The 15,551-nt window shown below is 49.2% G+C and overlaps 1 protein-coding gene across 10 annotated transcripts in view; it reads right to left on the reverse strand.

Annotated features, from left to right (window-relative positions):
- The window catches only part of PHLDB1 (pleckstrin homology like domain family B member 1), a 417,405-nt gene that overhangs the window by 251,640 nt on the left and 150,214 nt on the right, over positions 1-15,551 (reverse strand). Inside the window, exon 1 of one of the 10 annotated variants that reach the window (XM_078682229.1) lies at positions 12,987-13,323. The exons of 7 other annotated variants lie outside the window; for them this stretch is intronic. The gene's annotated coding sequence lies outside the window, so the exon portion shown is untranslated. Of the gene's footprint in view, positions 1-12,986; positions 13,324-15,551 lie in introns of those variants that run through there. 2 more of the 10 variants (XM_078682230.1, XM_078682231.1) reach the window with 2 other exon arrangements.

Raw genomic sequence — 15,551 nt, forward strand, 5'->3', positions numbered from 1 at the left:
CTGCGGCCGGTGGAGAGCGCGAATACAGGCTCACGCGCCTCTCTCCCACTCACGCGCCTCTCGCTCTCACTCACACGTCCCCACGCACACAGTGAACACATGGGGTAGCCTCTGCACCCTCTCAACGCACACCACACCACAGGGGCAGCTCTAGGCTCATGGCGGCCCTGGGCATGGAGCGTAGGTAGGGGGCCCCCGGAGGAACGCAGGCGCGGAGGCCAGTGAAGGGGGGAGAGGGGGTCAGAGTGTTTGGAAGTGGAACAGAGCCGGAGGCCGCCAAATCCCTGCCAGGGGCCGCCACGCAAATATGTATCCATCCTCAGAGGATTATTATATTGAGGATATATATTGGCGTGGCGTCCCCTGGGGTTTGGTGGCCCTGGGCAGGTGCACCGCTTGCACATGCCTAAGGCCGCCCCTGCACACCACAAACAGCGTCAGCTAGCATAAGTTGGGCCCTGGACTCCCTGCACAGGTCCAGGCCACGGCCTCAGGCGCCCATTTGCTTTTTCTATTAAACATTTCCGCGGCCGGCGCGCGCCGTCGGTTTGTATCTATGACGGGTTTGTTCCGCGAGTCACAGAAGTGTGATTTTAACACCTGGGCACGTGCGTGACGTGAGACGCCTGAGGGACGCACGCGGACTTCGGCACAGAGCGCCGTAACCAATCAGAGCGCGCGGGGGGTTAGCCAGGAGGGCTGCACGAGACGCACGCGTTTCAGACCAGCACCTGACAGGGGCGAACTGGAATGAATAAATACATTTAAAAGGCGCATGCTACTTCGAAAGGGGGGCTCTCCATGGCTGTGAAAGGCCGGAGGGTCATATCAGTGCCGGCTAAATACAGCGGTGTGCAGGAAAGAAATCCCATCTGGAACCGGTGCTTTGCAAAGACGGGATGGAGCAACGGAACAGCTGGTTACATGACGCCCCAGTGCCTTTAAAATACACGAGACGCTAGCCAGTCCCTGTCATTTAGGCCAGGGAGCAGCCGATATGTGACTGCTTGTCCTCTGATGTTGTCGTGAGTGATTAAAGCACTCTTCGACCCCTGCGTACCTCAGACACACCCTCATTTGGAGGGCATGACCCGCTTTGGAATAATCTGCCACAAACACTGGGTTTAGCTCCCCTCCTCGCTCTCAGCCCCTTTAGACTCAATCCCACCGGACACCTGCCACACACCCCGGACTACATCCCCCACAGAGGTGCCCCGGGTTGAGAGTTATGATTCGAAGGATTATCCCAGTGGGAAAAAGGGGTGGGAGGATGGGTCGATTTCATCTCAGCCACTGGTATTTACTCTGGGTGACAAGTGCATTTCTTTGCCACAAGTCTGTGTGTGAGCACAAGGTGTTGCTGAACTTCATACAGTCCCCACGGGGTGTGATTCCTATACCTACAATTTAGATATGGGTGTTTACCTGTAGCAGCCATTACAGCAAAATGGAGGGAGGTGAACCAGGAACCTGAGTGTTGTCTATGCTGCCAAACGCCCCGCGAAAGTGATGAACACATGTTTTTTTTTTGTCCCTTCTATGTAACCAAGGTCCAAATGAATTACCGCCATGAGCAGATACCTCTGTTTATTGTCGAGAGGAACGGCATATAGAATATGCAAAAGTGATACGACCTCGATTGAGGTGGTGGCCGTCTCTAAATTCTTGTATGCAGCTTGGATAATTAGAAGTAAAGTGTTAAAAGCCACACAAAGCCAGGTTGTGATGCCCCGTTGTGATTCTACACCCCCTTGATTGATTTTATGGATATTTAATGTTATTTATTGTTGTTTTTATTTGTGTTCTATGTTTCTTTAAGATGTTTTTAACTGATGTACACTATTTTGATATGAAACAGTGTTTCGAAATATCAATAAACGATACGATACTCTGGGTCACAATGCAGTTCGTCAGTTTTTGCCCACCATGCCACCTCAGACAGGAGCCAGCCATATGCAAACCAACCTTTGCCCTGCTCCTCTAGGAACATTACAACCAGACCTGCCATTCAGGGGCCCTCTGAAGGCAACAAGAAGCCCACCTTAAACCAATACCCATCAAGTTTAGGCCTCCAGACTAAGGAAAATCAAAAGTGTCTGAGAGGATTTTGAGCACTGCCTCCATTTCGCCAGAGTGGGATGGGAATGCACCGTGCTCACCAGACTCGCGCAGCGCTGAACTGGTGCGAGGCCTCAGTAGGCCAATCCTGGTCTGTGTCTGCTTCTGTACCTCTCTGGAGGAGGCAGCTCATGTGGCAGATCTAGGTCTAGAATGGCACAGGGGACAAACAAAGGATGGTCTTAAATGCGCCTGAGCTATCGCCAGCGGCTGAGATTACGACTAACACGAGAGTTCACCCTCCTGTGAGACTCTCCATTTTCAGGAGTACTCTGAGTTCATTGGGATCACCGCCCACAAACACCTTACACTGTGCTTTTGAGACTCATCAAGTTATGGGGTATACTTCCGGGCCATTAACCAGACTGATCACAACTGCTGGTAATGCCTGCCTACTCGAATGGGTAGGGTGCTCCGTCATAAATTAGTGAACATACATTTGAAATACATGCCAACCAGCTTCAAGTGGCTGCATAACTATAGATGCATGCATCCACTGAGCCTTCGCAGGCATCTGGGTTGAAAGCTACGGTCACAGGTTCGAATCCCAGCAGATCCACAATGCGTTATATTCATTCTAGGCGATAAAATGATGACCATGGAGTTGGACATCCATGAATGTCGGCTGTCAAATACCAGTAATAAGACGAATGTGTGATAAAACACAACAATGTCATGTTGTGCAAAAACACAGATGAAGGTGTGGAGGGGGCACACACAACGTGCCTACAGGGGCACGCACAGGATGCAAAAAGCACCCTTGGACAAGCCGGCCACTTCAGGAACACAAGGACCACCAGAAGACCGCATGTAGTAAATAATTTTACAATCGATCGCCCCCATCAATACAATCGATTATACGCTCAGACTGCACTATTGATCGGCTGACTAGCTCTGAAGAAGACTGCTTTCTAAACAGTTAGGTGAGAGCACGTCAGAGGGGTGGGGGGCGTGATCGGCAGTTGTCAACAAAAAAAGGAGGTATCTGGGACCCCCCCCCCTCCACTGATGCAGGCAGCCGCATTGCCACCCCCACCTCCATTCCAGGCCTAGGCCCCTGCAGAGTTCGGTGCAATGTAAAACAAAGCACAGATCCTTCAGGCTAGCTCAAGGGTTGGGTACAGCCAAAGTAAGCACAAGGGTAGCAGCAAGTGATAACAATTGCAGGTTCTGTATCTTGCCTTCTAAAGCTTTCTGTGATGAAATACCTCTTTTTTTGATCTAGGTCAAAGCTCCTTTAAGTGCATTTAGGGTCACGGAGAAGAAAGCCTGCATTCTTCATTTCTCTGGTGCACCTGCTGAAAACAGAAGTTGTTTCTTTGGAGCCAACGTCCGCCTGGCCGCAGGCACTGGGTGGATTACTGAACTGCACCTGAGAGTACCAGCCTCCTGACAACTACTCGAAGGTCAAGTAAGTAAGACGTGGAAGTAGGGGTTACGCCTGTCCCAACAAGTACACAGTGGAGCAAAGTGAATGCAGTGGCAAGGAACGGGCTGCACGTGCACATGTTTGAGACTAGAGAAACCATCAAGGTTGGAGACACTTATTCCCTTATATTCCATGAACTTCACACAACCTGGTTTCGAAGACCTTTACAAGAGTCAGCCCTATAGCGGCAGCACATAAATAAGCAATGCTAGCACATACCGCATGTATACACGCTTTCATCCATTTTACAGAGGTAATTGGTGACCGCAGCATAGCTGGAATACACACAACAGGTGAGAGGTGTTTGTCGGCAACACAAACACTCACGTGCAACCAGTGCTTAATTTGTAAAACACTAAGTGCCAGGGCCCTTCTCTGAAGGTCACTGCTGCCTGCACCACACATTGCCCCTGTCAGCGCTGCCAGTGACAGTACCAACATAACCTCTAACCATCGCACTTTTACAAATGTGACAGTTCAGACTACACAAAGCTATTATAATGGTGTGAGAGGCTGGTATTATTAATTTCCAGTACGATTTGCCTGCATAAACATGGTTGCTGTGCCCATCTCAAAATTAAACAGACAGCGCCACCATGTGGTGAACTGTCACTAGAGCCGGTGCTGACTATCGGAAACCACCGGCTCAAATTAAGCACTGAGTGCAAATGTGCTAAATTCAACATTCTTCTAAAGCTCAACAAACTCTGCCGCAGAAGAGAGTTCAGAAAGGACAGAAAAGATAGAGAAGTCAAAAGTACGACTAGTATACACATTGTGTATTGAATTTCAGTTGAGGTTGCAGAACTGGAGTGCGAGACAGACTTCCTGTGGAGTGGAACGGAGGTATTTTGCTCTGAGGCACGTGTTTGTGGAGGAGTAGAGACCCAACATGGCGTTACTTGCGAACGTAGAGTCATGGCATAGAGGCGATCTGCAGCTCACAGTTATGCGTGGCAGTAAAGACGGTGATGCAGGAAGGGACCGCTTGTGCCACAGAGATGGAAAACCAAAATGGCGGATGTGTGTTTACATTCCGGATGAGTCTTTACAGCAGCTGGGCCACATTAGAGGATGGGCAGAACCCGGGGTAGCGCTCTGACTAGGAGTACTGAAGAAACACTGGTACTTCTCTTTCCACACAGAGTCCCCGGAAAGAGAAATGTGCTCAGACTTCCTTGAAGCGAGCGTCATTCTGACTCAGCTGCTGCTGTGCTGATATTGAAAAGTGCTGACTTCACTTTGCAGTTCCTGGAAGGCGAACAGAACTGTGGATGTGAATGTTGTAAAGTGACTTAAAAGTTGACTTCGCCAACTCAGGTTTCAGCGAGTAGTCACCTTCCAATTCATCAGACCCTCTCCCAAAGTAGTATAGGTTGCACTGACTGCCAGAAGTCACACCTGCACTGGCCTTGCGGGTGGTAATTCACGTCAGTCGTAGTTTTTGAGTCTTTGCTGGCAACACATCGGCCAATTTAGGGATCAACATATCAAAAAAGCATAGGCAAAGCCAATAAATAGGTCTGGCTTTAAAGTGCCAATGGGGGTGAATACAGACATGCTTTGCATGCAAAATCACTATTTAACACGTTAGAATCTGACTTGCAAACTTTTCCAAAGTGAGTTAGAATAGTATCAAAATTGACAAGAATCAAAAGCCAGCCTGACGTCAGTCCGGGAACCAGAGACAGGTTATGAGGACGCAAAGATAACAAATGGGGACTGCATGTGGGGAGCGTGACCCCACTCCAGACTTCTATAGTCAAATCCCATGATCGGTCCAGTCCATGCACTTGAGATCAGACTGTGACGTCAGTACAAAAACCTAAGCCAGATTGTGACGTAGCAACAGCCCCCAGACGTCAGACTGACGTCAATCCAGGGTCCAGATATCAGATTGTCACATCAGAACCTGCAATCAAAAAGTGACATCCCTCCAGGAACCCACCCGCAGACAAACTGGCACATCACTGCTCCAGACATCTCGGCAGGAGTAAGCCATGGCCTGGAATGACTCACAGTTCTAGACATTCAGAACTTACTCACTACTCCCGGAACGGTGCCGGTTCCCATGGCAGCACTGGGTGAATCAATTTCCTCCTCTGGAACAGTGCCGGACACAATGACTGCCAACCTGTTCTAAAACTTGGCACTGGGTGATCTCTGCGGGCATGAAATAACGTGCGCGTGCACGCACACGGGCATCTACTTAAGGGGATGTGCATTCCTTTCGAACCCTCGCTGTCCAATGTGTATCCCGTTGTGTAATGCCTGCGTGCACGGATCGTGCACGCGAATTAACTGCTTGACCGTGTTAATATGATTTTAGAAAATCTACAAAGCACAAACTAAGAAAAGTAACTCATCAAAGCGCTATTTACAAAGAAGCTGCATATAATCAATCAAATATATAATACATAATAAAAGCCTAACAATGAAAAGTCGCAGGAAAGGATCAGCAGGCGTATACGGAACTAAAACAAAACACATATATACACAAGAGCGGGCGCAGTTCTGGATAAGAGGGCAAGTGTGCGCAACAGTTAGTGCTTAAGGGTGTACACGGATGAAAGCGCAAAGACACATATTAACATTCAAGGATGCGTATGCACACGTATGGAGCGTATGCAGGTGGTACTGCAAGATGTATGTGCGCATTGAAGCGGAGTTCCCACACGTGTCTAGTGTGCCACGCGCTGTTTGCACGCACCCGGGCACATCTTCGCCACGGCCCCATGCCTACGTACTTTGGGTTGCTAAAAGTCCGTAGGCGTGACTGCGCTCCGAGCTCCACCACTTGCGCAACCCTCCCAATTCAAGTTTATAGCTCCCTGAAGCACCCCCGGCTTCTAACCGGTGTTTAAAGTTCCTAATTGCATCTCACTTGTGACTCTTTAGTCACTGCATGCTTGTCACGTGCTCTCCAATTTCTGTCTTTACAGTCCCCTTGAGGGCTCGGGAGTTCCAGTGTACATACAGCTCCTCGAAAGCTCGGCACATTCACGTGTTTCTCTGTGCTACACAGGTCTCGTGCTCACCATTGCGACGAGGTTTTCAACGCTTACTGAATTCCAGTGTGCTCACCAGGGTCTTTGTTTGCAGTTCCCAAGTGCTCATCCTATTCCGTGTTTACAGCTCCCCCAAAGCTTCCAGTTTCAGTATTTGCACGTTTCCAACACACACGACAGTAGCAGGATTTTCAATTCCTAAGTGTTCCCAGTTGTGATTTACAGCTCTCCAGATGTTTGAGGTCCTGCTTTTCCAGGTTTCCCACGTGATTCCAAATTCTTCCAGGTACATTTCCTATGAACGGTCTGCTCCCAGGATCATGTGTTTACGGTTCAACAACGTAACACAAGTTCCGGTTTACACTGTTCAGCAAAGCCCAGCTGACATGGGTCCGTGCTACTTGTGTTTACAATCCCACAATTTCTGTCCCTGGCACCCTCGGTATTGCGCTTACAGGGTCCGACTGCCACACAGTTTGTGTCAAAGGCATAACGCTTTCCTAATTTGTTTCTCCCAGAGTACACCCACAATATGAGTGTACAATGTCCTTTCGCATTTACAGTGTCCAAATGCCCAACAGTTGTCATGTGTTGCCCTCCAGTGTTCACAATCGCCTCAGGTTCTGTGTTTACTCTGCCTCACCCCTTGGTAAATGTAAATGTACAGGAATTTATATAGCGCAAATCACCGAGTGGTTTCTAAGCGCTTGCTTAGGGAACCCGTCCTGGTATTCCCCTGTGAGACCCCGGCATGGTATCCGCAAGGTGAAAGCCAGGCATCCCGCCGCGAGGGGCTGTTGTGGAGATTAAGCAAGCTATTGCCCAGAGTCGCAGAGTGTGAACCCGTGAATCGAGTAGGCACCGGAGCGAGAATTGTCGAGTCCATGGACATTTTAGGACTCAAGACCCCGCTGAGCATTGAACCCTGGTCCCGGGCTGACCTCTGCTTCCAGGTCTGCCTTCTCTAACCAGTGAGCCACACTCTCTAACCAGTGAGCCACACTTGTACTTAGAATGCTGCAGTGACAGCCTTCATAAGTGCACCCCAGGTCCTCCACAGACCCCACTTCCAAGTCATCAACCTCAGATTTCAGGTGCCAACAATTGCCCCAACTACTGTATTTCAGAGCCCCGCCACCCACGCCTCGCCCCTCTTCCAGGCGTCATAGTGCTCTTCTCCCTGCCCCTGTGTTCAAAGTGCTCCAGCCCTTGGGGTGGGACCAGTGCTCCAGTCACTCTGTTTACAGAGGCCCGACTTCACGTGTTGACAGGGAGACCATTCCCTGTATTTACAATAGTGCCAGCCCCCGCCCCCATTTCCGGTGTTTAATGGTGCTTCCCACTAGCGAAGGTTGCGCGGCTCCGCCCCCTCTGTATTTACACCAGCAGCGCCCCACCATTGTTTACAGTGGGACCCCCGTGCCCAAGCTTGCAGTACCCCTCAGGCCGCGTCTCTTCCATTCCCCAGGCTTGCAGAGCCCCATTACGAGCAGTTGCCGGGGTCTCTTTACTTGCACTAAGCACCGCCTCCCTCACCCCCCCCCCCCCCCCCCCCCTCCACGCACAGCGTCCCTGACACACTTTCGCTGGTTTTTAATCCTAGATTATTCCTGTTCTTTGAACGCGGGGAAATCCCTCTTTTCATTGGCTCGTCCTCTCCTTTTCTCATGCAGCCGCTGGGTCAGAGGAGTGAAGTGGGGTGAAGTGTGGGGATGCTGTGGAGGTGCAGGGGACCACTGTCCTCGCCGCCAGGGGTGCAGGTTGCCGATTAATATCACAAGTCACCCTGTCCAGAGAGCCTCCCTTAAAGCCACAGGGTTCAAAGACACTTTCAGAACTAATTCCCTCCTTCTCAGACCCCGCCAGGGAGTTCTTTGGTCATTGTAAATTTGTGACATATATTTTTATTTTTGTTTGTACATCCTGTGCTTGCTGCGTTTGAAATGGTGTTCCTTTTGCCTGCGTTGTTTTGATTCTATGGCCTGCTATTGGTCGCCAGGAAGTTCTTTAGGCATTGTAAAATTTGTCATATTTATTCTTACTTTTGCTTGTATAGTCTGTTCATACTGTGCTTGAGATTGTGTGCCTTTGCCTACGTTACTTCGACGGCCTGCTATTTTTGTTTGTTCTATTCCTGCAACAGTTTTTTCATGTGACGCAACTGGTTCTATTGTACAGTGCTCTGACACCTTCGGGTAAAGTCCGCGCTTTATAAAAATGCATTAAATAAATAAATAAATAAAATAGGGTTGACTTGGGGGACTAAGGGGAGGCGAGGTGAAATGACCGAGGAGGATGCTGGGGTCTTTGAACCACTGGGTGGAGCGCGGAGGGGTGAGTTGAAGCTCCCAAGAAATCCTAAGGTGCTGTCCGAGGTGAGAACTAGCTCCCCAGGACCCCTGGGGCGACTGGCTGTGGCAGGAGAAGCTGAACTCCCACGGTGCTCTGCAGAGGAAGGGGAGCTGGTACATTCTAACCTGGTGTACCCAATGAAAGACTCCCCCAGACTCCTACTTGCAACATGAGGGACACAGCACTGTGCCCGCATATTCAATAAAGGTCCGAATGTAGGCTTGGGCAGGGTGCACCCAAAAACGCTGCCATGCTACGCGGAGTTCCGCAAGCGGCAAAGTGCATTATGTCACACTGTTCACACTGATTTTTAGGGCTGGATGTTTGTCCCGCGCTGTAAAGTCTGTGCGAACATCACCACACGCAGCACAAAAGGGCCTTTGGGCGTTGCTTCTTTCTGCTGCTTGAGTAGATGTTTTACTTGAGCAGCAGCTTTCTCAACGCGAGCGGTAGCAACCATCCGCAAATGCCGGCTTTGAGAAATCTCGCTGGGAGTTGGTCTGGAGCATAATTTTCCTCGCTGGCGAGTGCGAGCATGGAAAAAACTCCCCTTTGCGGATTTTTGGGAACTCCATGCACTGTGCGGACTGCGAAAAACTCTGCAAACTCCACGAGCGAAGAGGAATTTCACACCCAGACCTACCTGAAAGCAAATCCGTTTTTTGGGGAGGAGGATGGGTGGGACGGTGCACAAAATCTACCCTGGGTGTTCAGTTGTATCCGCCGTAAACCCCAGGGGAGACTCTTGTTACAATAGATGCATCAATCACCAGAGTGCCCTTTTAAACATACTTTCTGAGTGACGTATCTCCCTGAACCCCTCGGGCATCTGTAAGGGAAGGGGAGTTCTACTTTGGATGATGCAGTGCTCCTGACAATGCTGCTGGTCTTGAACCCCTGTGAAGTGCACTCTAAAGAGGGTCTAAGAAAGCGTTTCAGGGTCCTCTGTGAGGATTCTTCTCAGACACTCATGTTGCTCTCTGAGAGAGGGGCACTTAGCACTATAAATGTGCTCTGAGGGAAGAGGGATGCAGGAGTAAGATAGTTTAAATTTAGGACTGTTTTAGAAATATAATTTTTAGATCTGGCTTGACAACAATGTCTATATGACCAAGTGTTACCAGTAGTTTAACTAATCCAAAGGTTGTGCTTTTGCTCCGCACCAAGGAATATTACACTCTCTACTACGTTATTGGCTGAACGAGGGATTATTTTACATTTCAAAAGCATAGTGAATCGTCATATATTAAATTATTTATCTCATTAATCCAGCTGAAAATTGCCTGCATAACACACAGAGCCATGCATTACAAGACACCCAGCTATCTGGCACAGAAATTGACGATCTAGGGTGGGTCCAGATCCTCAAGAAGTGCGGCAAAACTACTTCTGAAACCACAAAAATTCCATAAGAAAAAAACTTTATAACAGATCCTTCTCTGGGATGGCACACATAATGTGGAATGCCCTACCCCCAGAAACCAGACTCAACCCTTCCACTACCTTTTTTAAAAAGGAAGTTAAAGCCATCCTCATGGCCAAGTTCACATGATTAAAATCTACTGTAACCCTGTGATGAGACGCACATGCGCCCCCACCTCCAAGACACTTTCGTTTATGATGTTATACCTATTAAAGCTGTTTATACTATATGCCTTGTACACATGTTTTTGATCTGCTCTTATTTTCGGTATATGTAACATTTACTGTTTGTACAGCCCTCTGATATCCGCTAGGATCTTGTTCGCACTCTATAAAACTTTCAAAATAAATAAATTAAATACAAATAAGGTAAGGATTTTTGTTGGGAGTTGGCAAAGCACAATCCCTCCCTGCTAACCAACCCAACTGTAGTGCCCCTTCAACACCCACATATCACTATAACCTGTCATTCTCTCGCCCGGCACGGTACTACTAGTCTGCAGAGGAAAAAGTTCCAAAACTGTGGAGACATGGAAGAATTATTTACTATAGCTTCCGTGCGAGATGCTCAGTCAAACTGGACCCATGCCCTCACAAACACACACTGTCACCACTACCATGAACTCACTCTTTAATATACTTATATAGCGCTTACTACCCTGTCGAGGCATTGAAGCACTTTTCAGCAAGTAGCAAGCTACTCCGCAACCCAGTGGTGGAAATATAAATAATTATAGGGAGTGGTAGATATGCGAGTCTTTTAGTTGTATAGGATAAAGAATGAATACAGGAAGGAAGAGTTTAGAAAGGATTATTTGGGAGTTCATAATAGTGAAAGATGTTAAGGATCAGCCAGAGAGTGGAGGTAGGGGATATTTTGGAAGAGGAATAAGATGAGTCACACACTGGTACTCCTGCCTTTACACCAGGCCACCCGTCATCTCTCACACAACAACCTCTACCCTCACTCAAACATCCCCTAACTACCCTGGCTCATACTAGCAACCCTGCCCTCATTCACATTACCACCACTACCCTCACCCACACCCACCTCTGACCTCACTCAACCACCCTTACACTCCTTACACAACCTTTGCAATCCCAGTCACCCTACCGTCAACAGCACTATGTCTTTCATTGACACAACCACTCTTACAGTCACTCGCATGCCACCTTCTGCCCTCCCTCACGCTAGGATCCCTGCTCTCACTCCTGCCAGCATCACAGCCCTCAGACTCCTAAACACCCCTACCATCACTCACTCACTCAACACCCTAATCTCATCCCCACAACTTCTGGCCTCGCATATCTGCCCTCACTCATAGCAGCACCCTAGCCACTCACGATCCAACGACCGCTATGTCCGCCCTAATATTCTCATCTTCACCACTGCCCTCACATGTACAACCACCCCAGCCACTACCCATACGCACCTCCAACCTGAACTCACAAAACCTACAGTACCACTCAGACCGTAACACACTCTACCATATGGCGTCACACGGAACCCCAGATCCTGTCACGAGTAACTTATCCAGTCCAAGTTTTTGTAATTGTATTTTGGAACTTGTAGTCTTGATTTTATAAGACAAACATGACGTCAATTCCCAGAATGCAAAGATAAACACATAGAATGAATAAACTAACCACACACATTACAGAGCAACTTGAGAGCTGTGGCCTCACTGATGCTACTACCCCTATTCATATTACCCCTCACACCATTACTCTACCCCAAGACGCACTCACACTGCCATATCTTCTCACATAGTCACCCCTCCACACTGCCCCCCTACCTTACACCACCCATCACTGTTAACCAACACCTAAACTACCATCTCATGACCTAACCCAGCCACCCCGACTATCAGCAAATGTGTCTCATTGTACAGCCACCAGTTTGGTTACCAGATGAAGGACTGTCATCAGGAGCATCGTTTCCCGGTCCTAGGATTCTCATTCAAAACCTATTGCACTCTGGGAGTTGTGGTTTTGGTTCACTTCACCTGAGTCATTGAGGCTTACATACCTGAAAACAGTCATTTGAAAAGTGAAAAAAACGAGGACTGTTACACAGTGCCCCGGTGAGAGGAGTCACCTGGCAACTTAACCACCGGCCTCGCACTATCAACTCTTCCTCAGTTCACACTACCCACACCTTCAGTCTCATTCTTTCACTCCTGTCCTTCAAGCACAGTGCCACCCCTGCTCTGAAAAGTATTGCTCCAACGTCACTCAACATGCTACCCTTTACTCACACTACTGCCCTATTGCTCGTGTGTCACCTCAACTTCCCTCACATCGTCACTCGCTGCCAGCCCTGCCCTCACATCTCTCACTCACACTGGCTCCCCTGCCGTCACTGGCATAACTACCTCTGCCATCACACCCTTCACTCACCCTGCCCCCTTGTCCTTTCATACTGCCCTCCCTGCCTCCCCTCGCACCACCACCTCTCCATTGCGCTACAACCCGACCCTTACACCCTTCGTTCACACTACCACCCCCAGCCTGGCACTCTTCCTCCTCATTCATACTGCCAGCCCCTGCACTCGCATCTTCTGTTCACGGCACCCACCTCCATGTACCCCTGCCCCCTCAGACCTCCCCGCACCCCTGCCGCCCGCTGCCACCCTCCACCAGCCGCTCTCACTCACCGAGTGAGGCCGCCTCGCTCGCCGCTCCGGTGCTGCCAAGCGGTGGCTCTGGTGCCCCCGTTTCCGGTGCGCCCCGGTCCGTGCCCAGGGCCGGCTTCCAGGCTCTGCGGCTAATTTCGGGCCGGCTTTTTTTGGCCGGTGTTATTTGCGGGCTGGGCCCGGCGCTCGCCCTCCCTCACTCACTCACTCCCCCGGCTCCTATTCAGGGGGCGGCCCCGGGCCTGCCAGCCTGGGCCTGCTGGGCCTATCAGGAGCCGCGGGGGCAGGACGGCGGGGAGGGGGGAGCCCGTGACCTCACAGGGAGCTCCCGGGGCCTCCCACCCCCTCGGCCCCCGCCCTCCCCTCGCATTCCACATGCAGGGCTTATCTCTGCTCCCCGCTCCAGCCGCGCTCTCCCTCCATCACAGGCTCCTCGCTCCTCCATCAGTCTCCTCCCTCCCCAGCACGGAAGCTCTCACCCCATCCCCTCTCCGTCAGACCCTGCCCCTTTCTTCTTACTCTTCCCTTCCTTCACCGGGATCTCCTTCTCCTCACTCGCACCTGCTTTTGCTAATCTCCTGCCCTTCTCACTCTCGCGTTTCCACTCTCCCATCTATTAACTCATCTCCCTTCGCTGTTTACCATCGTCCTCCCAGGCCTCTTGTTTTGCGTCATCTTCCCCGTGTTTCTCTTTTCCTTCACGCCCCTTTATTTACCTTGTTTCTTCTAGGACCAGCGCACCCTTTCCTCTGTTGTCCTTTCACTCTCCTTCCATCCTCCCCCTTTTCTCCATCTGTCTCCACCCGTTATCCTCCTTCTCATTTCTCTTTCGTGTTTCTCCCCTCTTTCCTTCTCCTGCCATACATATTCCCATTCCCTTCCTCACCCCAATGACACCTATCACTCAAAACACCCTGTTCCTCTGGCCCACACTCCACCTACGCCCCGCCCCCTCAAAACACACACATCAAGCTGCATGAAGGCAATGGCGACATGTGTGTGTGTGTGTGTGTGTATATATATATATATATATATATATATATATATATATATATATATATTTATACACACACACTCTTGGGGGCGGTAAGGTAATTGGTATTGCCTATACTGCACAGCTGAGGGCTGCGTGGCTTACAACCCATTGACTGTGCCCCAGCATAAAGTGTGACTTTATGGCTGAATGAAGCTACATGGCCCGGATTCCTGGAGGGGGCAGTGACAGTCCTCCTGTGTGAACCAGGAGGATGTTGAGAGTATGGGAGTGTTGTAACGGGGTGGGTAAAGGGGTGGTCTGCCCATAAGTTTTGGGAGCAGCGCCCCCCCTCTCTTACCTGCGTCCATGGAGGCCGGCAAAGGCAGAAAGGTGGGTATAGGGAAAGCAAAGCATATACATCTAGTGGCTGAATTGCACAATGTGAAACAAGCAATCTGGGAATTAATCACAGCTTCCCCACTTTACCAAATTGTGTGATCCTAGACAATTGTTTTATTTCACTTCCCCTTTTTCTTTTATTATCACATTTAAGAGGACTTCAAAATACATGACTTTAGGATGTGCACTGTACAAAATCTTTTTCTGTGTTTGATTTAACAAACTATAATGTTGTTCATATATAACAGGAGACACCCTACCAGCGCACATAACAACTAACTTGCCTCTCAGTTCACTTTTGGCATTATTGTCAGGATGGGAGGAAGAATGAATGTTTCTAAATTCATACTTGAACACTGTCACTTACAAAAATACTGCTCAATGCATTGATATAATATGATATACTAAGGTGAAATGGTTTTGCATGTCAATGGAATACACTAGTTTGAAGACACCATATATTTTTACACTTTTGCTGCACAATGGCTTTGAAAATGAAGCTGTTCCTAAAGTTAAGTGGTGCAGGACACCTCAATACTTTGTTTCTTTAACTTCACTTAACCTTTAAATAAAGGCTTCCCTGTATATTTAACATCTTTTTAATGTTAGTGCTGAGTGGCAAAGGTCGGGAGTGCTGCATACTTTGAGTATCTCTGGTATAAAGGAAGGGGCTGTTGGCTGCCCTGCTCTACAAAGCTAAGTGGCCAAAAGTCCTGGTGCGGGAATGTTTGGGGGTGGAGGGAGGACTGGTTTTACTACTGAGGTGAGCCTGAAGGGCTGATGTAATTAGGGATTCACTATGCGGTACACTGCTGGGAGGAATTGGCTACCCTCAGACGTGAAGCGTGGAGTCTGTACTCTTTAGAAGCAGGAGGTCCCATGTCCTGGAGACTGCTTGCACATCAGGGTTGGCATTGACTGTCAAGATCACATGTCACTTGTGCCTCTGACTTGTTTGTATAAACTAGAGGTGGGCGAGGCAACAAATTAACAGGGAGAGCCGAGCCAAAGGTCGGCTCTGGCTCTAAGAGCCCATGCACGAGGCGAGCCCTGAAAATATTTGGCATGTAAATCATGTAACAAACATGATGTTAAAAAGCGATAAGGTGTCATCAAAATTCAAAAAAGAGTATTTCTTTACCTGGAGGAAGCATTTCACCTTACTACATGAACTATATCTCTGCACTGAGAGGTATCAATTACAGGTGAGA

This window comes from Lissotriton helveticus, chromosome 3_1 (genome assembly GCF_964261635.1).
Source record: "Lissotriton helveticus chromosome 3_1, aLisHel1.1, whole genome shotgun sequence".
NCBI lineage: Eukaryota > Metazoa > Chordata > Amphibia > Caudata > Salamandridae > Lissotriton > Lissotriton helveticus.